Genomic DNA, 27,186 nt, shown 5'->3' with positions numbered 1-27,186 from the left:
CAACTCTCAGGTGTGGATGTGTGTATATTTCTGGATGTTGGAGCTTGTATGTTTAGGAAAATCTTTACAAACCTTCCCCTGGTTCCCATATGAGAAGGGGAGAATAAAATAGTTTACATTAAATGTAATATGCTATAGTGTAACATAGTGTACAATAAGGGAATACCCCCTCTCCTGCAGGGTATAAATAATATATATAAGCACATTGTGGCCTACCACAGCTGAATTAAACAATCCATATGAACGGGAGAATGTGGGCTCTTGTTAGGATAACATTTAATTCCCCAGATAAACTCTATACAGTACATATTTAAATTTACATACATATGATCTTTTGACTGCTGACTTTTTCTCACCCTCCGTGCAAACCATGAGCAAGCTTCTAGAGATGCTTGATTAGACAGATGGACTCAAATCCATCACTAAGCAGATGGCATGAAATTGTTTATAGTTGCAGCCACTGAAATAGCCCACAGACACAAAAAAAGGCCATCTGGGTACATGTGGGGTTTCCAACATCAACTCATCTTTTCATTTGTCATTTACTATCACAGGATCCAATGTAGCGATCCCCAACGGTGTTGTCAGTAACGATACCAATGCAGAAAGTAGCTTGATGACTGCAGGGAAAGGGGTGATTGGGGTTAAAGGGTAATTCCGGTTTATACAACTCGGGTGTTAATTTTGTAGTGTTGGCCATGATTTCTATCGGTCATTATAACATTGTGATAACCAAAGTAATTGCTGAGATCTGGGAACACGCCAACATCACTACAATGAAGTCCAATGGGGCAGAAAACATGAGGGAGTCTGTAAACTGTGATGGATGTTTACAATTGGCAGTTAAGGTAAAGGTCAAGGTCCACTTACTTGCTTGTTCAGGAGCCTTTGATTGCTCAGTTTTATATGGAACGAGATGGTCAAACTTTCCATTAATCTGAGCACTTGGGATTAAGGATTTCTCGTCCATGTTGGCTTAAAAGTAAAGACAGAAAACTAAAGATTTAAGTGGAGAGAGTGGACGTTTAGTAGAGATTGTTTTGACAACTGCTGTATCTAAGGTCAAGAATGAACTGTTAAGCTCAAGTTTTGAGTCAACATGTATAGTAAGTCCTACAAGTGCTCAGGATAAGGGGAAGTTTAAACATCTACAGTTCTATGAAAACCAAGGAAACATCTGCTGATCAAGACCATGTCATACGGTCAAAAGCTCCAGAACAAACCAGTGAGTGGATCTTGAGTTTATTTGAAACCTATATGATCATCTGACTGCTTGTTTTTGTTGTCCCATCTGACTTGTAATAGCAATCCAAATAATGTTTATAGACGTTTCACAAACCAATTATTAACCATCAACAAAATGTTACAAATATATATTTATGTAATGTTTATAGATGTTTTATAAACAATTTCTTTATGGTTTACAAATAATATGTTAATCATTAACAAATACATATATATATAGTATATAAAATGTTATATCTGGACCAATGAACTGTTCAAATAATAAATTATAACATTACTAATAATTAGTAAACATTATTGATTATTATTTTGTTGTTTGTTTCCATTTATAAATGATGGTTATTATAAAGTGTTACCCTTATTTTTAATGATGACATTCCCAGATTCCATTAACCAACTTAGTGAGTGCTATGTTATCATGCCAGTAAAAGTGATGGCAAAAACTACAAAAAAAAATAAAACCGAAGTTGTAATCAATCAGAATTATATTTTAATTCAAGTGGGAAGGTGCTATTTTAAGTGTTATGTCTAATTAAGCCCAACACAACAAGAGAGACCTACAGCAATGTCTGCTATCACATCTACATACCTTTTCTTAACACATGCATTCTCACCAATATCATGCATTCTTGCTTGCAACTTTCAGTGAACTGACCACACAATACAGCATTGGTTGCACAGGTCGATCCTTTCAGCCTCGTCAGCAGTTCAGAGATGGAAGAGATGGAAGTGTAACAGCAGTCATGTTCTTAAGTAATAGCTAGCCCTGCAGTTCAGAGGCCAAGTTGTACTATTAGACATAGTATATAGTATAAGAAACCTGATTCTGCTGGCTCGGCAGCCCACTCAACAGTTCACAAACTTAAATTGCTCCAACAAATATGAGCCTCATTACGTTGAGTGAATGAGTTTGACAGCGATTTGAATTGCAAATGCTTTTCAAATACAGGCCGCGCTAACCTGTTTTGTTTTGGTCAGCTGTGCGTTTTGCATATAGAGGATATTGAGTCTGATGAAGTCTCAGAGTTCCCTTTGATGTCTCCCCTGATGGCTGACTGTTGGGAGAAGGCTGACTCATTGTCGGACAGTTTGCTCTGTGTCGGTGGGGAGAGAGACGGAGAAAGCGCAGTATAGCATCAGGCATCACCATATGGGTATCTGATCTCTCAGCTTGGATCAATCTGCCAAACCTGTGGGAGCTTGGCTGTATTCACTGCACGCTCCATTTCAAACACCTCCGATATCTGTCAGTGGGCTAAGGCATACGTATCTATGATATTCTTTTCACAGATGCTATCACCATCTTGTATCTGCTCTGTAGTGTCAAATTATGCAGAAATACCACAAAGAAAGCTTAAAGGAACAGTTTGAAATTTTGGAAAACATGCTTATTCATTTTCTTGAGTGCTAGATCAGAAGATCAACGACATTCTCATATGTCTCCGCTAAACATAAGGCTCCATGTAGGAGATGGTTAACTTATCTTAGCATAAAGACTAAAAGCAGGGGGGAATAGCCTATCTCCTTAGCTAACTAGTTATAATTTGTTTGTTTAATCCGTACAAAAAACAAATTGTAATAACAACAAGTTGTGGTTTTCACTGACTTCCTTGAGTCTCCGATGGTTGCTTCACAGTTCACAGTTCACAGTTTTTCAATTTGGGTTGTTGAACAGATTAAATAAATGTTTTAATTTGTGAAATTTAGATTAGACGTTATGGTAGATGGATTTTTTTTTAACCATAAATTGACAGTAGGCAGTATATTTTTGGCATCATTGGGCAAAAATTCCATAATAACCTTTCAGCATATTAGAATTCAAGTGTTCTAAGAGAAAACTAGACTTCTGCACCTCCTCATGGCTGTTTTCAGGCTTTAGAAAATCTAGCCCGTGACGGGAGACTTTGACCAATCACAGGTCATTTCATTGAGAGAGCGTTCCTATTGGCTCTGCTCCGGTCATGTGACCGGAACTTGCCGTTCCTTCACCAGATTTCACAATGGCGGCGGCGTGACAAACTTTCTCATTTTACAGCTAAACCGTACACTACAAGATGATTCTGAAAACATTTGAGGCGAGAAATAGGCATTAACGTAACATAATATTAATTCATATTTGATCAGCGCTGTCTAGTTTGACCGTTTGGTCGGAGTGATTGACAGCCGGCTCTCATAGACGGCAGTGGGACAGCGGACCTTAGATCAGCTCTTACTGCTTGTTTTCCTCCGGTATGTGAAATCTTGCAGATGCTGTTAGGAGTACCGGAGGACACCAACAGGGTACCTGTTTCACGTACTACTGTCACGATATAGCAACCGTTTTATAAAGATAACTTTTTTTTAAAATCATATTTGCTCCAATATTGCCTACTTCAGCTTTAACAGACAGATGTGGACAGATTTGAGAGTGGTATCAATCTTCTCATCCAACACTTAGCATGAAAGCATATAAGGATATTTTGCAAAATGTCAAACTGTTTTCTTATTTCTGTGTAGATCATGGCAGCCACAATCTGGACACAGTCAAACTTGATCTCGTATTTCAGCCCTGCTCTAGCCAACATTGGCATGCCAACCATTGATGATGCTTAATTGAATCCTTGCAGCAAATGGTCCCCAATCACTGCTGGTTATAAGGTGCCCAGGTGTTCATTACTTGCAAATACTAACGATAACCTGTTTCATGACGGAAAAGAGAGGAAAAATTAGATTGTTGAGACACGAGTGGTGTTCTGTCACGATTTGAGTTGCAATTAATTTGAGTTGTTGAGTCATGCTTTGCCTGTTGTTATTAGGGCCAAAGCAGATAAAAGCTTTGCAGAAATCATCATGTGGAGAAGGAAGTGGATCCAAATTGGTTGTATGCACTTCATACACAGCTACACACAGTTTAATCCACGTGGGAGTCCATCACTGAACACAGATCTCTTACACACACCAGTGTGTACCAGCGTACATTTACCCAAGTACTGTACTCAAGCACAAATTTGAGGTACTACTTGAGTATTTACATTTTATGTAACTTTATACTCTATTCCACTACATCCCGGAGGCAAACATTTTACTTTTTACTCCACTATGTCTATCTGATAACTATGGGTATAGTTTTTTTCAGATTACAATTTTTCAAAAACTTCCTTCTCAGAAAAAAACATGTATCTCCAAATTTGGTGTATTAGAATTTGCAACTGACTGGGTCCAGTATGAGACAGGCTGTCTAGTATAGCGACCGGTTGGGTCAAGTATAGTGACCGGCTGGGTCCAGTATAGCGACCGGCTGGGTTGAGTATGGCGACCGGCTGGGTCGAGGATGGCGACCGGCTGGGTCGAGGATGGCGACCGGCTGGGTCGAGGATGGCGACGGACTGGGTCAAGCGAGTGACCGGCTGGGTCAAGTATAGCGACCGGTTGGGTCAGGTATAGCGACCGGCTGGCTCAAGCGAGCGACCGACTGGGTCGAGTATGGCAACCGGCTGGCTCAAGCGAGCGACCGACTGGGTCGAGTATGGCGACCGGCTGGGTCAAGTATAGCGACCGGTTGGGTCAGGTATAGCGACCAGCTGGCTCAAGCGAGCGACCGGCTGGGTCGGGTAATGCGTCCGGTTGGGTCGGGTGTAGCGACCAGCTGGTTCGAGTATAGCGGCCAGCTGGGTCGAGTATAGCGGCTTGCTGGGTCGAGTACAGCGGCCGGCTGGGTCGTGTATAGCAACCAACTAAGTTAAGTATAGCGACGGACTGGGTCTAACGAGCGAGCGACTGGGTCAAGTTTAGCGACCGACTAAGTCAAGTGTAGTGACCGACTGGGTCGAGTATATAGAAACCGGCTGGGTCGAGTATAGTCACCGACTGGGTCTAGCAAGCGACTGACCGGGTAGAGCGAGCAACTGACAGGGTCGAGTATATACTTTTACTTAAGTAAATGATCGGAATACCACCACTGACACACACCATGATAAGCATGCGTAACAAACACAAGCAGACATGTTTATCAAAACAGATGAAGGTATCTTATTATCCTAGGTGAGGTTCACTCCCCAATGCTCACACCCTTTTTGCTGTGTGTCAGAATTTCATTATTAATTCATTGAATCATTTTTGAAGGGGCAAGCAGGGAGACTGTCATTGTGATTCCTCATTAGCTGTTATCAGAAACATGAGCTGAGACAAAACACAGGCTCATTGTGATCACAGATACTGAGACAGAGTGAGAGACAGAAAAGGATGGAGATGGGGTTGAATAAACCCCCTAGAGACCCCATCATATCGGCAGAACGACACTCGCACTAGCTAAATTTTAAGCTGAACACTCAACCATACTCATAGCCAGCCTCATACAGTATGCACACACTACATGATAATAAGTTGTTGTGATGAAGCAATTACACAGAGTGTCTCCTCAGAGACTGAGCACTGTAGCCCACCTGAGCGAACTGTCTCCTCTGGGATGCAACACATGTCCCTGAATACAAAATCACTCCGATTTGTCACGTTTGTTGAACTCATTGAATACCTTTAAAAACAATGGAATTTGATACAATAGAATTGCAACATATACTGCCGTTTTGGAGCTTATAGTGTTCAGTTTTGTTGAGACTGACACTTTGGTGATGTTATAAACAAGAGCAAACTAAGAATTTCGAGCAAACAGGACACGTATGTTGATAAATCTTCAGCCTCTGATTGGCGATGTGCCGAGTTAGAGCTCAGTGCCATTACGCGTTACACGCAACCTTCTACCGTGTTTACCTTGATTATATCATGTGCAAATAACACCAGACCGCTACAGAATAACCGAGCACACCTCTACACACATCAGACCGGTTGGTTTATAATTCAGTATTCTGCTGTTTACGCAGGAGATGTCTGATTACAGCGGCTCATCAATCCTGTCTTAGTTTTCAGCAAAAGTGGCTTTTAATATTTACGGTACAATGTAGGGCTGGGCGATACGGCCAATTTTAATAAGTAATTTCATATCTCAATAAAGATATGTATAACGATACCATTTTTTTTGGTAATTCAATAAATAAATAGATAAATAACCACAAGGTAAAGCTTATTTTTGTATACACCTGTGTGAATGAAATACTTGACAAATGAAAAGTAGAGTATTTCGTCTTTTACAAACTTTAGTGCAAAATGAATATAACAATTTGGAGCGAAATTATAGAGAAAAAATAAATAAATACAGGCCTCACCTCTATCTTATCTGAACAAAGGGGACGGCAATGTAATATGAATCAAAAACAGCTGTTAAATACATTTTAGAGGACAGGCGGCAGACATTAAGGCCCATAATAATTTATGAGGCTGAGTCTGAGAAATGTTCCGCATGTTGTGCCCTTTTGAAGCAATACAGCTGATCGCTCCAGCTCCGCTCTGGCTCCCACATGCAAGGAGCGTAAAGTTTCGTCCAAATAAGGTAAATATTGCCATAACGATGTCCGGCCGTTACTTTTTCGACATTACGATAGAAACGATATAGAAAAAATATAAACAATAGACATTTTCATACCACTTGACGATATGTATCGACATATCGCCCAGCCCTAGTATGATGCGACCATCTATGACGTGAGATACAGTACGATCAAAAAGGAAAATAGCGTTCATATGAACAGCTTTTTCTTGTACTTGCGTGTTTTATTTGGGGCCCATTGTGTTTTTTTTCCTATGTCACTTTTGTCAGATTATGTTGTTATGCAAAGAAATATTAGAGTAGAGAACAGTCTGGACAGAAGCCATTTAACAAGCACGTTTATATAACTGTTCTACTGTAGTACCATTCAAGAGACACTCTTGAAGCGGCCCTGTAGTACTCATGTATAATATACGGGATGAATGCAGAGTGGCATACTACTGCGTTGACTACTACTGTACGTTTACGAGTCCATGGCCCATTGATTCCATGGGGACAGGTAGGCGCGACAGGGTGAATACATCATGCCCATACATAAGACAACATAACCAGGCATGAGGGAAATGAGCAGGGAGGGAAATCCCCTTAGGCTAACTGCCGTCTACCTCTTTAGCCACTGCATCAAGGTGGGTGGGCAAAAGGTTAGGGGTATGAGTGTATGAACTGTGACTATCGTCGCCATACTGTATGTGTTTAGACATTTTAAACTGAGAACATTGCTACGAAATGATGTCATTTTGGATAGTTTGGTACAGTTGGGTTTTATAAACTATATTGACCATTACAGTTTTTCATATTTACACAGAGAAGCTGCAGATAATGTATTATAAATGGTACAATTCAAGAGTCGACTGACGTCACAGGTCCGCACACTCCATGTGTGGCCTACCTGGATACTGTCCCTGCCCTTCTGAAAATCATCCATCAGTGAAATTCTGTTGCTTCACTGGGACTTCTCCCTGCCTCTTTCTTTCTCTCTCTCTCTTTTTTTTTTTTTTTTTGCTGCTCTGCAGGCTCTTTCTCCTGATTAACTCTGATATGTTTGCACAAATTACCACTGTAGCGGACAGCCTTCCTGCATAATATTACAGTTGGCGACCTTTTCATTAACAGGCAAATTATGCTGGCTTTCCGCTAAGCCACCGTCGGGGGGCCAAGGGCAGGGCGACTGTGGTCAGGTGACGACTAATCTCTTCCAATAATGCCGTTGTGTTCGTGAGTTGGCAGTAAATGGAGGGAAAAGAAACTGTATTTTACAAATCGTAGAAGGGGAATGCTTTGTTTCTATTTATTCTATATTAATATGGTAGTATTAATACATTTCTATCTGACCATTCTTGGCCATTGTTGCATGGTGAGTAGCAGAATTATCAAATAGCAGCTTCTCTCAAAAGAAGGGAAATATAATGCTTGCCTAAGCCTCGCTTTGGCAAGGTTACTTGATTCCTCCTCTTATTCTTTTTCAGTTTACCTATGACTCACTTCTCTTCCCCTTCTTTTTCTTTGTCTAGCTCTGTCTGTCCTTGCCATTGTTCGTTTTAAGATTAATTCTGAATTAAGGGAGTTCGAGCACACCACATCTCTACTCAGTCACTCTTTCTTTTTCAAGCATACAATGAGTGTCTGGTGTTTACACACAGCCATTATGTCTGCCTCACGTATAATCCATATGATACATACAGGTCCTTTTCACTTTGAGATTTTGAGAGTCGGAGTGATAAATGACCGTTTGAATGAGGTTGGACGTTCAGGATTAACACAGTCTGTTCTGTTTCGCACGGCTGCCAAAAGAAAAACGCCCGCGTCTTCACCGAGTGCTATTCCCGACCCTAATCCAATCTTCATCACAGAAACAGGTGGCCTTGGCTACCATTGGGGCGACTTGAAGCAGAGATGAATATTAATGAATTGATGTCTATAATTAATGTTGGCATACCAAAAAAAGATATGCATCAACACACCGCGTCTAATGGCTTCATAAAGGATGAACACACTTCATGCTGAAGCCAACATGCTGTTCTTTTCCTTTTAACTCGCCTTTCGATTTACATTCAGATTTCCGACGATGTAAAAAACTAATTCTCACATCACCTACTATTGCATTTTTTCTTTTCACCCTTTTCACTTTAACCGAGAAAGTTCTTTATAGAATACATTAACTAACGATACATTATACATTCGCCATTGCCTGAAGGTTAGTTGTAGAAAGAAGAAAGGATGTTATGTTTCTGTTGTGCCTCATTTTCTTTTCTCTTTTGTTTCAGAGAGAAAAAACAGATATTTCTCTTTGAACCAAGGTCAAGCAAATTCCTATTGAATTGATTACTTACACACTGTACAGGGGAAAAAAGAAAAAGGGGAGCAATCTAAGTTTGTTCTAATGTGGGCGCCCTTCAGAGAAGAGAGGTGATCAAATCGAGGTGGGGGGACGCGAAATTGTGTTCTGCCATTTCAACTACAATGTCTATTACAGTTGCAGGTGAGCATACGTTTGCATACAGTGGGATGTATGAAGATTAAACGGGTACTCTCAACTAAGAATATGAACGAAAAATGACAAAAACTTAGATTTAGCAGCCATTCCATTGTCAGAAAGTTCGAGATCTATAGTTCAACATTTTGGAAATATGCTTATTTGCTTTCTTGCAGAGAGTTAAAGGTGCTAAATTCAATATCTAGAGCATTAATTGATCAGCAAACAGCTATTTTCTATGTAAAGATATAGAGGAGTATCGTCTACCTGAGCAGAGAATGAAGTCACTCTCCCTCTGTGTGTGTTGTAATCTAAGCTTCTCCTCACTTTGTTGACATAGCTGGCCGGCCGCGCGTGCTTTTGTGCATGTGAGCGTGCCCCACTGGCTAGTTCACAGCCACCGCTCTGCTCTCATACTGCGGTTACAGCACCCACCCTCCGGTTCCACTGTTATCTCCGTCAGCCCTTTTGCCGTTTTTTGCACTGTTTAGCCACCGTTAGCTGCGATCCGTCACCGTGTTGAGAGCCGTTGAGAGGCAATGCTCCCTGTCCCGTAATAAGCCCCTTTAAGGCCTTTACACACCAGGGACGTGAAGATTAAATGACACGGAAATGCGAAATACTGCGAATAATACATTTTCTAGGGCTTTTATTGTGAAAGGTAAGAATGGAAGGAGTGTATCTGGTCTGTGCTGCCTTTGTGTAGGTTTAAAGGAGTAATAAAGTTTGCCGTCCTAGTTCGGACTACAGCCTCTGTGTTGTTGTTTCATAAATATAGGCGCAACTCAATCCGTTCCACACAATGTGATTGATTGATGCCTTTATTTGTGGTGCGAAAACTCCGAAAATCTACTTTGTGCCGAAAAAAATTGCTTTGCTTTTTCACCACGTAATATTCGCATTTTGTGTGAAAGTATTCATGACAAAAACAACAGTTCGGAAAAAATATATTGACATGCAAATTAATCGCACGAAAAAAAACTGCTGCCTTTAGATGAGAAGATAGACTCTCATTAATGTCTGTATGGATCAAACTTTCATCTCGCGAACAATAGCTTTGTTTATTATACAACAAAGGTTAAATTAGACTCTGCAACTGATGGAGTATTATTCCCAGAGATGTGGGCAAAAACAGTTTACACAATGAATGACAGTGTAAAAACAGACAATTTAATGGACCACTACTGCACCAATTAATATCTCAGCGGCTCCCCTTAATGAGGATTTCTTAAGATGGCAGCAACCAATTAATCTCCCTTCTGATCATGAAATATCTTTTTTGTCACTTCAAAGGAATAACTCTAATCTGTAACACGGGGATTTGATATTCCGAACGTCGACAACAAAAGGCTTCAATGAACGGCTTTAATCTGCGTCTTTCTCATTTTGCAATTGCAGAGAAAAAAAACATCAATCAAATACATCTCAGTGTTTTCTCACGTCCGAACTGTGAAATGTTCCCCAAGGGGACATCCGTCCATGTATGATTCTTCCTGTGGATTTATTTTTTTGACGTGAGATGATTTGAGGGTCCATGAGTGGGAAAGACTACATTGTTTGTGTCTCTCATCCTCTTTCTCTCATTTTGCCCTCCTGTTTCAACTCTCAACAATTCAGATAATATTGGGTTAGCTGTCGGTCACAAAGTTGCTTTACTCCAAGAGCTTGCTGTTTCAGACTGTTTTGCAGAAACGAATGATCACTAAACAACATTCAGTATTTATCTTTATCTATTATTGTCTATTATACGCTTCATTTAAGAAAGGAATCACATCACAAACGTACACTACAGGGTTGAGCAATATTGAAATTCCCCTATATATCCACCGACAATATATAGGCAGTAAGCTCTATTTTACACCAGGGCATGCTGGGATCAATACATCAGCTGAATCAACTGGTGAGGTTAGTTTTATTAAATAACACCTTTATCAACATTGATGTCTGCTTTTTGCCTTTTTTTTTGCCTTATGGATGTCTCAGGTCTCTCTTTCACACACTTGCTAACGTCCCGGGCCTCCTCGCTGGCGTCTCGTCACCCCAAAAAACACATGAACTGTCTAGTAAACAAACAACATGTGCCGTGTGCCTCTTCTGTCTCTCTCTCTCTGTCCTCTCGTACACTTCACGGCTGGCGGAAACGGAGTCTCGTCACCCCAAATAAATGCATGAATTTCCTAGTAAATGAACACAACGTGCGCCTCTTCTGTCTGTCTCTCTCTCTCTCAACCTCACACACCAACACTCGCTAACGCTAAGCACACAACCAACGCACTGACTTATTCTTTAAACATACATAAATCCCCAATGAATAGACCAACGTGGGTCAACTTAGTCCCAGCGGGCTGCCGGGCTTGCAATACAATGGAGGAAACCTTGCTGTCTTCCTGAAGTGTCTGCGGCTTAGTAAGTCATATTGGCGATCTAATGTACCAGTATTCACCATTTCCTTGAAACTGGCTTTTTCAACTGTATGGATAGAAACCATCGTTCTGTTATCGCGGAGAAGTGACGACCATTATTGTGGCCGACGAATATCATGTTGAGCGATAATCTTGTTATAGCGCCCAAGCCATGAACACTACAGTATATCCCCCATAATAGATGATTCACAGGCCTACACTGCCTTAAAAAGGCAGAGAGCAGTAACTACAGACACAATGTTTTTCACCAAACTGTGCACAAACCTTACAGAATCATAAAAAAACAACTACAGTAAATACTGCACGCTAAATGTTGCGGGGAAAAGTATCAACACAAAATATGTTATCGTTTCTTCTGAAGCTTTCCTGTCCGTTTTAACTCATTAGCTCATTTTAATAAATTCCTTTTTAGATTTAATAAATTTAAATATGCGATTTAAAAGGTATAAAAATCTCTCTTTCCACTAGAGTCAGAGACAGCAGAGACGGCATTTACTCCTATTCTGTAAAGTTATGCCACAGAGAGCCGAAGTGAAACTGGAACTTCCAGAAATCAGAAAACCTCATTCAAAATCCCACTGACGTTTGTAACTAGTGTTAAATATTGATACATATCGATACTGAATATTTGAAACTGTTTCAATACACATGTACCAGCTGTGCTTTCTGCTCCCTCTTCTTTTCTTTCCGTCAGCGAGTCGACGCACACACACACACTGCTATTTATCTTCTAATAAAAAAATCTACAATTTTATGCCCTCAATGTTGTGTACATTTTTCCCGGAAGTATTTAAAGTGGTATCAAATATCAATATTTTTCCAGATATTGTATCAAAGTTAGAAATGCCAGTATTATGACATTATTTGTAACTATGCTAATAACTGAAATTGAGTGAGTTTTATGGATGTTGCCGAAGTCCCGTAAAACGAAAGTACCCACGCTGCCGAGCTTGTAGTTTTTTTCTATAATCGTTGTTTAACTTTGTTAAAATCACGGAGGTTTAAATCTTTTATAGCAACGGCTATAGTGGAGACCGCTTTGTGTGAGATTATGGACAGTAAACCCCAACAATACGCTTCACTTTTTCAGAAAGGCTGATGCATTGAGTTACAGAATCTAGTGGAGCTTGTGTAGTAACCTATATAGTTTACAAGATATATTATGCCTCTCGCACCACAAGGACAGTTTATTTGCTCTACAACAAGGGTAGCATAGCCATCTAAGATGTGGAAAGATATTAATAAATCATAAAGTTTCCTTTCTATTGAGCCTTTTCCTACATCAATGAGTCTAAATAAGTTATTCTTGCCTACGCACAAAACCGTTTTTTTAACAGGCATCTTGTACTTAAAGATGCAAACTGATCGACCCCCCCCCTCCCACTTTCACCCTTATATAAAATGGACTGACCTTGTAGGGTGAATTAATTCAAGGCGAGACCTACCTTGCTCTGTTTTCCAGCATCCAATGGTCCGGAGGGCAATCATGAGTTTCAGGAAGGACTTGATGAAGTGGAGCCTGATGTGAAGAACAAAGGCTTACTCCATCTTGGCTCTATCGGGCTGACATCTTGGGTCCTCGGGGAGTTTTAGCTCCCTGCCAGTTGTTCATTCTCCGAGTCACGCTGTGCAACGGTTATAGACTGGGGGAAACAAGAAAAGAAAGACAAAGGAAAGGGTTTACTGGAGGCAATGGGTGCTGACTGGGATCAAGTGATAGCATTGCATTTGACTTGTTAGATATAATCTCATTCACACACTTGCACTATGATACCACAGTTCCATTTGCAATAACCAGGGCTTGAATTGGGATACAAAAAAAGAAGGTGGCAGTACTCTACAGCAGCCCTGTACACCATGCAATTATAGCTTTTATGAGAAAGGGTTCGCTCTGGCCTCAGTGGGTAAATTACCAACTAGGGGGCTTATGAATGCTTTATGCGAGCTGATCATTTTCAGACACACAAAAATTCAAATGAAAAACACGTCTTTCAACCATTTTTCTTTCAACCAGAGCAAAAATTAGACAGCCGCACAAAGATCCGACAAAAGGCCGAGATTTCAGAGTAAACTAATGTATTCACTGATAATACATCACGAGAAGCTATTTCACTCTATGATTTAATAGAGGCTCCACTCTGAGACACCATGTGATTTGTTCATTTTTATTGTTCTATTTTCCATCCAGGGATGGTATTCATTTACAGGCAGCAGTATATCCCAGGGTAAAAAACTGAGGAATTCTTTTGTTTCTGGCCCTAGTCAAGAAAATGAAACAACCCCATAACCGCAGCGCACCATGAATATATGATTTATACGACAGCTTCGAAACATGAGTAAATTGAGTTCAGATGGGTTTACCAACCAATTCATCCAATTGTCAATGAAAACTACCTTAAAGTGGGTTTACAGGCTCGCACGCCCATCTGACCGGTCCATCTGTTGTCCCTACATCAGTACGGTACTGCAGAGCCTTTACCGAGAGCAGAATTTGGAGGCCATAGCAAAGGTCTAAGCTATTATCCAGCAGCTGTCAGTTAAAATGCACTATATATTACATTGCCGAATAGCAGTTTCACATACTTTTTTGGGGATAAACAAGAGCGATCTACCCTGATACTTAAAAAAAATACTGTGTGTACCCGTATTCATTATTAAGGGGCATTAAACAAGTAAAAGCGTATGCAATTGGCTATAACAATATCATACATTCCAGAAGAGTATTTAAGAGATCAGTGGGGAGTAGATAACAGATGGTGGCTTTGGAGTGACAAGGCATCAGCAGTGAAATAGAGCTAGGAATGTTCCTCTGGGAATGACTCTTGCGCCATGGCGTAACTATACCTGTCACAAATTCACTTGAGTTGTGCTTCGCTCAGTGATTTTGTTTTTTTTCTCTGTCACATTGTTCTGCATTTCATTTTCGTATTTACAGTATATACAGTGAAGATTAGGGATATTCAACAGTGATGAGGTGAACCCAGGTAAAAGCTATTATCCCTTATTGGTGTATTCATCTATACTGGTTACGAGGGCGACGACGTAGGTAAGGAAAGGCAGATCATTTTCTTGACTGTTATGGTTTTCCCCTTCTTATTCTGATTTTTCTGCATTCATTTTCTACCTCTCTTTCCCACGACCCTTAGCAGGTTTGCACTGTCTGCATCTCTCTCGGGGATCACTGCATTGCCTTCCTTGGGGGATAAACACACTAGCAATTCACGTCCCTTCGGGGCGCACATTCAAACTGACCGGTCGCACATCAGGTTCACTGTAGATGTTATAAAAGATTTACCAGCTCTGCTAGAATAATTCATGCTGTGCTGTATTCACTTATGTAATCAGTAGTATTTTCCCATTTACCGTAGTTTGCTGTGGAACGTGATATTGCGTAATGGAATGAGTGTAATCAGCCAGTTTCATTTCTAAAACATTTTGGAGCAAATGACTATATAATAGAGGGAGAATATATATTATTCTCTATATTTTACATTATTGTATGAGCAATATTTGTCAACCTTTGTACAAAACAGTGTAATTGTGGTTTATCACTAAAAGAAAACACTTTTGGATGTTTATAATGTTGTCAATATCAATGTAGCCCTTTACCATTTGTTGGAAAACAAGAAAGACTATACCCTATTCACAAGGGACTAGTGAATCATTCACAAGGGATAAACAAAGTCTGTATTTTACTGACATTATCCCCCAGATATCAAGGCATAACATCCGGTTATATTAAAACAAATATCACACTATATAATATTTAGAGTGCATGTGAGTGTGCCCAACTGGCTGCCGCTCTGCACTGTGCTCATACGGTGGTTACAGCTGATATCGCCGATCCGACCGACCGCCTCGGCGCAGAAACGTAGCGCCCACCGTCCGGTTCCCCCTCAGGTTAACACACTGTTAGCTCTGTCAGCACTGTTGCCGTTGTTTGCACTGTTCATACTCCTAGCACCGTTAGCTGCGAGCGCCGGATCAGCAGTCGCCATGTTGAGAGCCGTGTATATGCTCCGAATTCTCTATAGAGAACCTTTAATATTATAAATATTTTTATATTATATAGGCCTTTTTACGCTTATATAATAGTCACAAAGACCATTTTCTCCTGTGCCCATGCAAATGTTCTCATGTTGCATAGCGAGATGATTGAATTTGCAACCAAAATGCCATCAAAACTTTCATTTATAATTGGCCACGCAGCCTCTATAATTCTAGACCGGGAAAGAGGCAGAAAAACAAAAAAAACTTGCAAAGAAAGAAAACATACCACCCTAAATAACCGAGATGCTGATTCGCATGAGATTAATATCATCACAATATCTATATTTGGCGAATTTTTACTTGACAAATTATGGACATAATAGATTGTTACGGGATTAAGATCACAGACGACCTCCACAAATTATTTATAATTACCAGAAGTCCCCAGGTAATACAAGTTCCATGCGAATATGGCTTAAGAGTCCACAGACATGCTATTAGCTTTTGTATTTAGTCATATCTGCGCCAATTGTTTGTGGACATACATGTTTGTGCAAAATTCCACTTCTAATAGATGTTTAGATATTAAGAGATTAAGATATGGCACTATTAGTAGAGGGATCAGGAGGACAACCACTCACAACACAAGATGAAGTAATATTCAATGCTACAGAACACTTCACTGTACAATATCTCTGAATAAACTATCACCACCATCAGCAAGGACATGAGGAGTTGCTTTTTATTCTATGTTTCTTTTGTGCATGAATGACTTCATTATTAACAAGTAACCTACTCTTATAATCATCCAAAGCTCCAATGTATTCATTCTTTAATCTCTTATCAATTCAAGTTTTAGTCTGTACCAGGAGCAGTTACACCATGGCAACCACTTCTGGGTTATGCAAATGCCTCAAAAAGGTCTCTGCACCTGACATAATCTTATCTCCATACACTGATCATTTTCACACCTGCAATGTTTCAGAAGTAAAAGGCATCAATGTATTAGTTTTTCTTTGGTCCTGCCCAAATAAACAAAAACTACATATAGAAAGCAACCTTGCATTTCAAAGCATTTGTTTCTGTTACTTCAGGAACAATTTCTAGTTTTTGTTTTGTAATTGAAGTGATGGCTGAGTACACAAACTGCTCGACACCATTCGAGCAGAGGCGCTTTAACCCTCAATGAGCTTAATAGTCCGAAAACCTCTTTAGCAGCTGCTATTTAAATGAGAGCACTCCTCAGGTGTATTAGCTGTAATTCACCGACATAGGGTCCTGTCAGTGGTAACGAATGGCAGGAGGACGATGGGCTAATGTGTGAGGTATACCTCCCGGGCCACTCAACTCTAAAGTAGCCGACTGGAGCCCATTCTGAAAAAAATATAGTCTGTTTCTATTAGTAACTCCGTATGGGCCCAGTACTAAAAAGTCCTGAGTCAGGAGGAAAAGGGGAGATGAGTGGAAGCAGCAAAAATAGGTGGAGGAAAAAAAAAAAGAAAGGTTGTAAAAGAGCTGGATGGATTCTTTCCTTTTTGTACCACAGCTGGCTGAACCATAGACGGGTTTCTTGTATAGAAGAGTCTGACCACCAGATACCATTATCATATGACGTATTGGTATGAGATTTGTTTATCCTTATGAAATGGGTAACTTTAGATCAGACATAAGTGTGACTTTGGGGACCAGTGTCTGTCTGGTTCCTTAGCGGTTCCTCAACAGGTATAACGTTAATATAAAACTGGAGACTAGGATGTTGGTCTTGTTATTAGTGCAACCAGTCACACAGCAGCTCTTTGTATGTTGGACAGGTGAACATTAACATTAAACCCCCTGACAGCCTGTCTTAGCGGTTAGCCCTCAGTCGGAAACGTAACGCCAAAAGTCGATACAATATTGCTGATATGTCCGATTCAAATTTAAACAAACGTTGGCTAATGTTAGCTTCCACGGCCACTTGTTGTTGTGACAACGGGGGGAGGAGGAGCGGCTTCTCTGGTACACTACCAGATGTCTCCCCTTCAAAATGTAACGTTGCGGTATACCAGAGTGAGCTTTCCCCCAGCGTAGTCGCGTAACATTACATTCATTTAGTATGTTGTAAAGAAGTCTTTTATCACTTTTAAGTTTTAAGGCATAGCCTCTGAATATATATCAATATTTCCTTAAAGTGTGGGTTGATCACCCTGTTGTTGATCAGTTCATTTTTATGGATCTGTGGAGCATTACAGCTCGCCATGACCAACCGCCGCTTTGGAAAAGCAGTGTGACTAGAATACTTTTGCCCATCAGGCCTGGATCCATAATCTCCTTCTGTTTTTGGCAAAGGCATGTGATCCCCTCGGAATATTAAACATTTTCAATCCATCTTTTCTGCTGTTGGTGCAGTTTACTGCACAACAACTCCTTGTCATCTCTGTTTTTGGAGCTTGGCTCTGCCAGACATGCCGTGCTTTCTGCCCCCCTCGCTGCGCTCGCCTCTCTATGATGACGTTGCACAGAAACCCGTCAATAGCTTTGGCGACAAAAAGTTGTTCCAGAAGAAAAAAAAAAGTAAGATTTCAAAGAGAAAAAATGATACAGTGATTATCCACAGCAGGCACGTAGATACAGTTATCTTTGCTGACCAAATTTCTCACAAAATAATTTAAAGCAAGGTAAGATAAGACGAGGTGAACTTAAAGCGATTCTTTGCATCTCTCATGAGTTAAACAACTGACTCATATTTCAAAGCTGTAATCCACCATCCTGTCAGAGTCAATGTCATTCATGTGCTTGTACACATTGTTCATTCTGGTGACGGAAAAAGTTAACCATTCAATCCACAATCACACAGGCCGGCTTTATTTATCTACGTGTCGCTTCACGTCAAAAACCTCATTATTAATACGTAATGACTTACCAGTAATGAGGGTTCAATTTGTCTGTCGATGTGCTCGCAGATGTTTGGACTATTACATGTTTGATATTACTGTTTTTGCATGAAAATTACTGAGCACATTCAGTTCAGTGCATGTTTTAATTCATTTACATTTACAGGACCTGAGAGCACCATCACATGGATGTCTTATACTCATGTGCGCACTTCCATTGAGATTTAATGCTGATTAGAATGAATAATGTATTAACATTTGCTCGGTATCTCCAAGGACACTATTTACTGCAAATTATAGGACGGGAGAGAAACACACATTCACATAGATGAATATGCTTGATTTAAATAGGTGTATCCAAACCCACACAAACAACACAGACTGTGCATATGAACAAACACTATGCAGATATAGACAATTGCCCACTTGCATACTGTATATAACACCTGCTCTCACTCACTCACGTGAACAAAGACTCACACACGCACAGCAGGACGTTCTCATTAGCTTGTGCTAATGAACATAAATTCAATATTGCCTGTCAATGAATAAACAGACTAAATAAAGTAATCAGGTTTCTCCCTGTGAGGGACTTTTTTTTCTTGCAATTTAATTAAAAATACCAACATAATGCAATTAACCTTCACATTATATAAGTCATTGACTAACATCTAAAGCCTGTTGGATGTATGGTCTGAATAGAAAGAGCGAATATGGGATAAGACTCTTCACATTGTAATTTGTTGCAAAGTATATTTTTTTTAAAAGTCCTTGAAAGAAAAAGAAACTTTATTTCCCTTAAATCCTGGATCACTGTTAAAACCTGAGTGTACTTTCTTCTCACATAATAACCATTCCCTGCTGTCATGTCAGAATAAATTATTACACTTCTATGAATTACAGTATGAAATGTTCAGAGAAAGAAAAACACCATTTAAGATGTGGGGCTTGAAAGAACATTGAGGTGGAAGGATGGTCTAATGAAGGAGTATAGGTAGAAGGAGTTGCCTTATGGGAAATGAAGGATCTATACTAGGTGAATCTTCACTGGTCTTTACTATTCAATTATGCTTAACCTGTCAGTGATTCAAATGCACAACGATTATCAATGCATCGCAGAAAATAAATCAACTTGTTTGAGTGGAAATCAATTTTTCTTCACCGCTTTAAAACAGTAGTCTTCACTGTGCTGTCACCCTGGAGGTATCACGGCTGTCACTGGCATCTACTGGTTTTAGAGCAGTGAAGAAGAACTGATTACAGGTAGTTTGTCACGTGATGATGGCAAACAATCAATCGCATCATACATTTGTTTTGGTAATTAAAGCTGAAGTAGGCGAGATTGGAGCAAATATGATTTTTTTTTTTTAAAGTTATTTTTTTAAAAACGGTCACTATATCGTGACAGTAGAACATGAAACAGGTACCGGAGGAAAACAAGCAGTAAGAGCTGATCTGTGGTCCGCTGTCCAGCTGCTGTCTATGAGAGCCGGCTTTCAATCACTCGCGAACTCCGACGAAATGGTCAAACTAGGCCGCGCTGATCAAATATGAATCAATATTATGTTACGTTAATGCCTATTTTCTTGCCTCAAATGTTTTCAGAATCATCTTGTAGTGCACGGTTTAGCTGTAAAATGAGAACGTTTTTGACGCCGTCGCCTTTGTGAAACCTGGTCACATGACCGGAGTACAGCCAATAGGAATGCTCTCTCTGAAATGACCTTTGATTTGTTAAAGCCTGAAAACAGAGCCATGAGGAAGTGCAGAAGTCTAGTTATCTCTCAGAACACTTGAATTACAATATGCTGAAAGGTTATTATGGAATTTTACTTTTTTTTTTACTTTACTAATTTTATTTTTACTGCTTACTGCCACTTTAATCAAAGCTACATATCACAAATGCTAAGATAAAAAGGAAACAGGTTGGGACAAGTAGAAACAAATAGCCAAATTAGTCACACTCAGGTGGAGATGTGTTGAGGAAAAGGTCAGTGCACAAGTAGAGGAATTCAAAACACATGAAGTGTGTCAACCAACAGGCTGATGTGAAGATGATGTGAACGTGGGAGGCTATTTTATCCATTTAAATTATGTCTCGTGTACCATGTGATTAAACTAGCAAGAGCACATTTGAAAAGATTTAATTTTAAAGCTTAAAGCTGCATCTATATTCATGTCAGTGTTCAAAGCAGATGGAAGCAGGGTGAGAATTGAGCCTTGAAGATTAGATCCTGTAAATCAGGGAAACAAACAAATGTGCATGCTTGATAAAGGAGGGAGCATGAATCCAGAAATGCATGTACAGTACGCTTGAACACACACACACACACACAGATTCTGCTCCTTGCATACAAAATAGAGTCAAACTGGTTGGCAGAGCAACGCAGTGTAATTTTGTGGGAGTGCAAAGTGGGTTTTGATTACAGGCCTGCGGAAGAATAGTTGACCCTCTTATCCAGCATATAGAAGATCCAGTTCATCCACTCCGTTCCTCTGGCCCTTTACAGAGTAATGAGAGCCTGACTGAACCAGTGGACCTTCACTCTCTGCGCTGTTAGCTTCTCACAACATGAAGCAGAGCTGGCACAGAGGTTTCAAAATGAGGTCTGGAGGTCCCAAAAGGCCCTCGTAAGTCATTCCAGGATTCTGCCAACCGGCAGAGGAGTACTTAACACTTGACTATTATTCTGCTCATTACAACTGAGAGAAGACTGATGATTATGGACATAGTTCACGCTATGCAGAATAGACAGCGCTGCAGTTATCCCCTAAATCACAGCAGACATTATACTTTGCACATGTGAAAGTGGCTATTTTAAGTCTAATTGTGTGTTGTAGAAATGGATCAACTTAAAGCTACCATGTGGAGATTTTTTTTTCTTTTTAAAAAGGGGAGGACACTATTGATTTGTTCCTGAATACAAAGATGAGTTTTACAATGTTGAAACCAATGACAAAACAGTCTATTTCATAAACTGCCGCTGAAACGGAGATCAGTACTGCAGCGCTGGCTGGTGGCACTGAAGAGAAAGAGCTCTCCGATACATCGAGTCCAGTTTCCCCATTTGTCCGTCCTCTCCCCTCTCCAATCACCTGTCTCTCCTCCTCTGCTGTCTCATTCAGACCGTTCAAAGACAGGGTCACTAAGAAAATAAACGCCAAAAGCACAACTTTATTCTGAAGCCCACGTTATAACGAGTGTTTATGTAATTTGCCGGTAGCTTCTGCTAATTAGTCAACATTACCGGCTCAACATTAGCATACCAAAACTACCGTCACAAAGTAAAACTTATCACCAAAGCAGACACCATCGGCCTAATGTTACCTGTGTTCTCCTTTGAATAACTTAACTAACTAACGTTCGTAATCACTCCGAGCACCAGAGCGCACTCTGGCACAAACTGGTCCTGGTAAATTCGGAGCGCTGCTGGAATGTAACGTTTACGTTCAGTATTTTCAGAGCACCTTGCTCTCGGAGCGGTAGAGTGTACTTTGGGCACTTGAATCGAAGCATTAATGCAGATCTACCGATTGCATATTTTTACTGAATATCAGGGCAGCCCCAACGTTAAAGGTTGCCGGGCTTGCAATACCCTGACTGGCGGAAACAAATTGTGAACAATGACATATTATTATCTTATAAAGATTGTATGGTGAATGTGTTGAATGTGCAGACACGGTGCACCACACAAACGTAAGTCCAATATTCAGTCAGCTTTCTATCTTCCTTCTTGGTCTCTACCTACTCTTAAGGGAAACGTCTGGCTCTGTAGCAGCTAAATGCTTCACTATGTTCACCATCTGATCACTAACTTTGCTGTGTGATGCTGGGCAGGTAGCGTACAGTGGGAAAGAATGCTGATGAGAGCGATGAGACTGAAACAAAACAATGCAGTTGTGAGCCATGAAACCAAAAGAATGAGCTGAAAAAGAGCTGCAGAGTCGAAAGGGGATTTTAATCAGTTACTACATGTGACTCCTTTCACCGTTAATCTAGTCATTGCATCCATAGTTAACATGAACATACTGATTAGATCAGCTTTACAAAAACAAATGATGTCTTCAAAAAGATTGCTTTTGTTAGTCACTTGAAGGAATAGAAGAAACAAACTTTTATCCCCTTTTGGAGCTCTTCACCACCTGCTCACTAACGAAGTAAATAAATAAACAGCAACTGGCTAAATAAATGGGATAATTCCTAATGACAAGAGAACAACTTAACCACAAAATGCAAAAGCCTTTTCCTTCAAAGTAATTTCCCCTGGTATACCCTCACTTTTATTCTTTTATTCTCCCATGACTTCTCTCTCTGTCTCTCTCCCTTCTCTCTCTCGAGCACTGATACTCAGGCGGTCAGGATGACAGATGAGAGGAATGCCCGAGTTGTCAGAAGCTATTCTCTACACACATCTGTCAGCTAACCGGTGTTCAAAGACAGAGAGACAGAGAAAGATAGAGCTGGGGAGAATGGGTAAAATGACAAAGATAGAGAGAGTATGAAAATGAAGGAGAGGGCATAATAATAACGCATTGTGATTATTAAAACAGCTGGAAAAAAAAGATGAAAAATATCTTTTGTTGCTCAATCTCGTACAAAATGAAATTGGTGTTAAAGCAACAGGAAAACAATACCATTAGAGAGAAGAACGACGGAGACGCTGTCAAAGGGCAGCGCTCTGTAGTCTTCTGCTGGTGGTTTGTCAGAGTGTTGATTAAGCAGCGCTCTGTTAGATCACCTGCCACGTTACTCAGTGATGTTCATGTTCCTGCTGCTGCTCGGGGTGTATTTTAGCTACGAAAACCCAGGTTTAAGCTATTTCACATCTCTGACCTGAGAGTGATGAGTTTGTATTAGGGCTTTCAATCGATTAAAATAGTTAATCGCGATTAATCGCACATTTTTTGTCTATTCAAAGTCTACCTTAAAGGGAGATTTGTCAAGAATTTAATACTCTTATCAACATGGGAGTGGGCACAAATGCTTTCTTTATGCAAATGTATGTATATATTTATTTTTGTAAATCATTTAACAACACAAAACAATGACAAATATTGTCCAGAAACCCTCACAGGTACTGCATTTAGCATAAAAAAATATGCTCAAATCATAACATGACAAACTGCAGCCCAACAGGCAACAACGGCTGTCAGTGTGTCAGTGTGCTGACTTGACTATAACTTGCCCCAAACTGCATGTGATTATCATAAAGTGGGCATGTCTGTAAAGGGGAGACTCGTGGTTACCCAGAGAACCCATTTTCATTCATGTATCTTGAGGTCAGAGGTCAAGGGACCCCCTTTGAAAATGGCCACGTTAGTGTTTCATCACCAAAATTAACGTAGGTAGGGAGCGTTATTTAACCTCCTTCAAGACAAGCCAGTATGACATGGTTGGTACCAATGGATGCCTTAGGTTTTTTTTGGGTTTCATATGACGCCATGATCTTCACTCTAGCTTTAAAACTGCACACTACAACGTATAAATCTCAAGTTGTGTTAAAGAAATTAGTTGCGTTCAAATCTGCGTTACTATCGCGTTAACTTTGACAGCTCTTAGTTCTCATCCCAACTCATCACATACTGACGCTTCGTCAGACCCCTAAACGTCACTTTTCGGTCGCAGTAAACACGTGCTTAACGTTGTGAATCAAACAAAAACACTTGCTTAGGTCTAGGCAACAAAGCCGCTTAGTTAGGTGTAGGAAAAAGACAACATGGTTGAGCTTGAAATTACTACGTTTGTAAAGTGAAAATGTGACTTGACATTTTGAACATGGGACATAAACGAACAGCTGATTGTAAAGCTAGAGCACACGAACAGCGGTCTCCTTGATGAAAAACTCTTGTGTTGTTGAGCCCATCCACTTCCCCTCCCGCCCGGTTTTGCGTGTCTCTTTTGCTCTTTAAACTACGTCACCACAGCACTTTCTCTGAGCGTTACAGCTTGACACATTAGAAAACGCTTAAATACTTTCAGTGCACAATAGATAGTGATATAGTAGGGTATCGGCCTTTGGTTCTCATTGTAGATATTCATGTTATGGATGCTTGCCTTCCTATAAAAGCTGTCCAGTATACCAATTGGGTTGTCTGCCTAAGCACTATACACATTAATCGAAGGATAAAAATTACACACTGGCAACACTGGGGGAAAATTAGGCCCAGATTCCTTGCTAGTATAAAGTGGTCTGCCACAAGCAGTTGATTAGCGCGGCTCTCTTTTATCACCTGTCACATTACTTTAGTCTCTGTTCCTGCTGCTCCTTGAGAGATGCTTCAGCCAAGAAATGCAGATTGAAATCATTTTTCACCCTGACTGGGAATTTGGCATGTAATAAAAGAGCTGCGGAGTTTCTGTGCTAATATTGGCAGGTTAACATAGAGCATATTAAACATGTAGTTATACTGTGCATTGCAGTCATCAGTTTTCTGCTCTCTTTGTGAAGAGTGAAGCTGATTCAAACTGACATGATATGAAACGGTTGTGTCAGGTGAAGTCTTTGGGAAAGTTTAGCAATCTAAACTGGGCTGAAAACAGAAGTAATAAAATAGCATGCAGCACATACTAGAAGTGAAATGCACTGAAGTAAAGGAACAGTTTGACATTTTTGAAAATGCTTTTTTGCAGAGAGTGAAGATCAATACTACTCTTGTGTGTGTACGGTAGGCTAAATATAAAGCTACGGCTAGCAGACGGTTTGCTTAGCTGTGCACAAAGACTGGAAACAGGTGGAAACAGCCAGCCTGGATCTGTCACATAAATCAATAAGTATGTTTTCTTTAGTGTATAATCATCTGAAAATAAGAATCGTCGTGTTTTCGTGACCTTAATGAGCCGTTTATATCTACATAAGGAGCGGGTCCTCTTCACGGAGCTGACCACCATGGTCATCGCGCAGCATGAAGGGTAATATTAGTGTCAGTAGTCAGTATATTTTTGGCATCATTGGGCAAACATTCCATAATAACCTTTCATCGTATTGTAATTCAAGTGTTCTGAGAGATAATTAGACTTCTGCACCTCCTCATGGCTCTGTTTTCAGGCTTTAAAAAATCTACAGGAGACTTTGACCAATCACAGGTCATTTTATTGAGAGAGCGTTCCTATTGGCTGTGCTCTGGTCATGTGACCAGAACTTGGCGTTCCTTCACTAGATTTCACAATGGTGGCGGCGTCACAAACTTTCTAATTTTACAGCTAAACCGTGCACTGCAAGATGATTCTGAAAACATTTGAGGTGAGAAATAGGCATTAACGTAACATAATATCAATTCATATTTGATCAGCGCGGCCTAGTTTGACCGTTTGGTCGGAGTTCGTGAGTGATTGACAGCCGGCTCTCATAGACGGCAGCTGGACAGCAGACCTCAGATCAGCTCTTACTGCTTGTTTTCTTCCGGTATGTGAAATATTGCTGATGCCGTTCGGAGCACCGGAGGACACGGAGGAACATGATTTTTTTCAGGTTACCTGTTTCATGCACTACTGTCACTGTTTCATAAAAATAATTTTTTTAAATCATATTTGCTCCAATCTCGCCTACTTCAATTTTAATTAATGAGGTTCTAACTTATATAGAGTCGTATTGATCTTCTAATCTAACTCTCGGCAAGAGATTGAATACGTGTATTTCCCAAAATGTCAAAACTATTCCTTTAATCTGTTGTACTGTATTGCTACAGCTGAGTGACAAGTACAAATGATTTGAAAGTATAGAGTTAATTTTTATATTGATTAGCAAGTATTAAAAAAAAAACTTGAAATTTCTGGTAGTGTCTGTATAGGCTGACATATTCAATTTGACCTATAACATTAAACCACTGGACAGCAAAGCCAAATTGGATGATGTTGCTCTTCTGAATGGGAACATCTCTAATTGTATACATCAGGATCACTTTACTGGACAGTGAAAACAGCTCTAACCGTAGAAATGTCAGCAGATTATCTCATCTTGGGTTTAGAGACTATATAGAAGCTTGCGGTACATAATAGTGGTGCATGATTTTTTTAGTTTACCAGGCGAGAGGGGTCCTAAAAATGCGAGCCTGTGTCATGGAGCTTAACCCGTACTAGGAGAGTGACAATATCTCCGCCTCTGCAGTACTGACTTTGACCTTTCGTCTTAACCATTACCATTTAGTCTGCCAACTTTATAAGTTAACTTATAAGTGCAAATGGCTTGAAATACTTTTTCAAAACCTCACTTCTGGTATGACTAATGTAGAGTTGACTCCTGGGGATAGTGCGAGAGGAAAGGCCATATGGGTCATTAAAATCATAAGGGGTTTTTACCTTTGAAGCATGAATGTGCTCAGCAAATGTAATGGAAATGGTGCCCCATTAGATTATCTTGCTCTGAACCAAAGTGTCGGATGGACTCACTGATTGATTGACTGACCAGCAGACATTCATAGATCAGATCTATTTTTGCCTTATGGAGCAAAAATAGATGGTAACTGAGCTTGATTTGTACAGTATAGAACTGTAAAATTCAAACCCTAGTGGCTCTTTTCGTTTCCACCTGTCGACACTGTGAATTCCTCATACAGTATGAGGCTGGGACGTTAATATCTTTATTGTATTTCCGCTCCCTTGCACAGTTTCAACAAGTTAGCAGGTTGTATTAAAGCGCGGTGAAGAGAACAGCTCCTGTATTGCTGTGGCAGCATGGTTTGCTAAGCTTTCACCCTCTCTCTCAATTGCTATAACACACACCTCCGTGGCCTTGTGCTGCCAGGCGAGCCCCGTCGAGACCACAA

General features: G+C 40.2%; 1 long non-coding RNA gene across 1 annotated transcript in view; it reads right to left on the bottom strand.

Moving 5' to 3' along the window:
* The window catches only part of LOC119482431, a 30,513-nt gene extending 17,313 nt beyond the window's left edge, over window positions 1-13,200 (bottom strand). The window contains exon 1 of the long non-coding RNA XR_005205424.1: window positions 13,006-13,200. This is a non-coding gene — a long non-coding RNA (uncharacterized LOC119482431). The remainder of the gene's footprint in view (window positions 1-13,005) is intronic.
* Between the last annotated feature and the right edge of the window lie 13,986 nt (window positions 13,201-27,186).

The sequence above is a fragment of the Sebastes umbrosus genome, chromosome 23 (genome assembly GCF_015220745.1).
Source record: "Sebastes umbrosus isolate fSebUmb1 chromosome 23, fSebUmb1.pri, whole genome shotgun sequence".
NCBI lineage: Eukaryota > Metazoa > Chordata > Actinopteri > Perciformes > Sebastidae > Sebastes > Sebastes umbrosus.
Note: the sequence above shows the minus strand (reverse complement) of the source record. Positions and strands in the feature narration are given on the sequence as shown.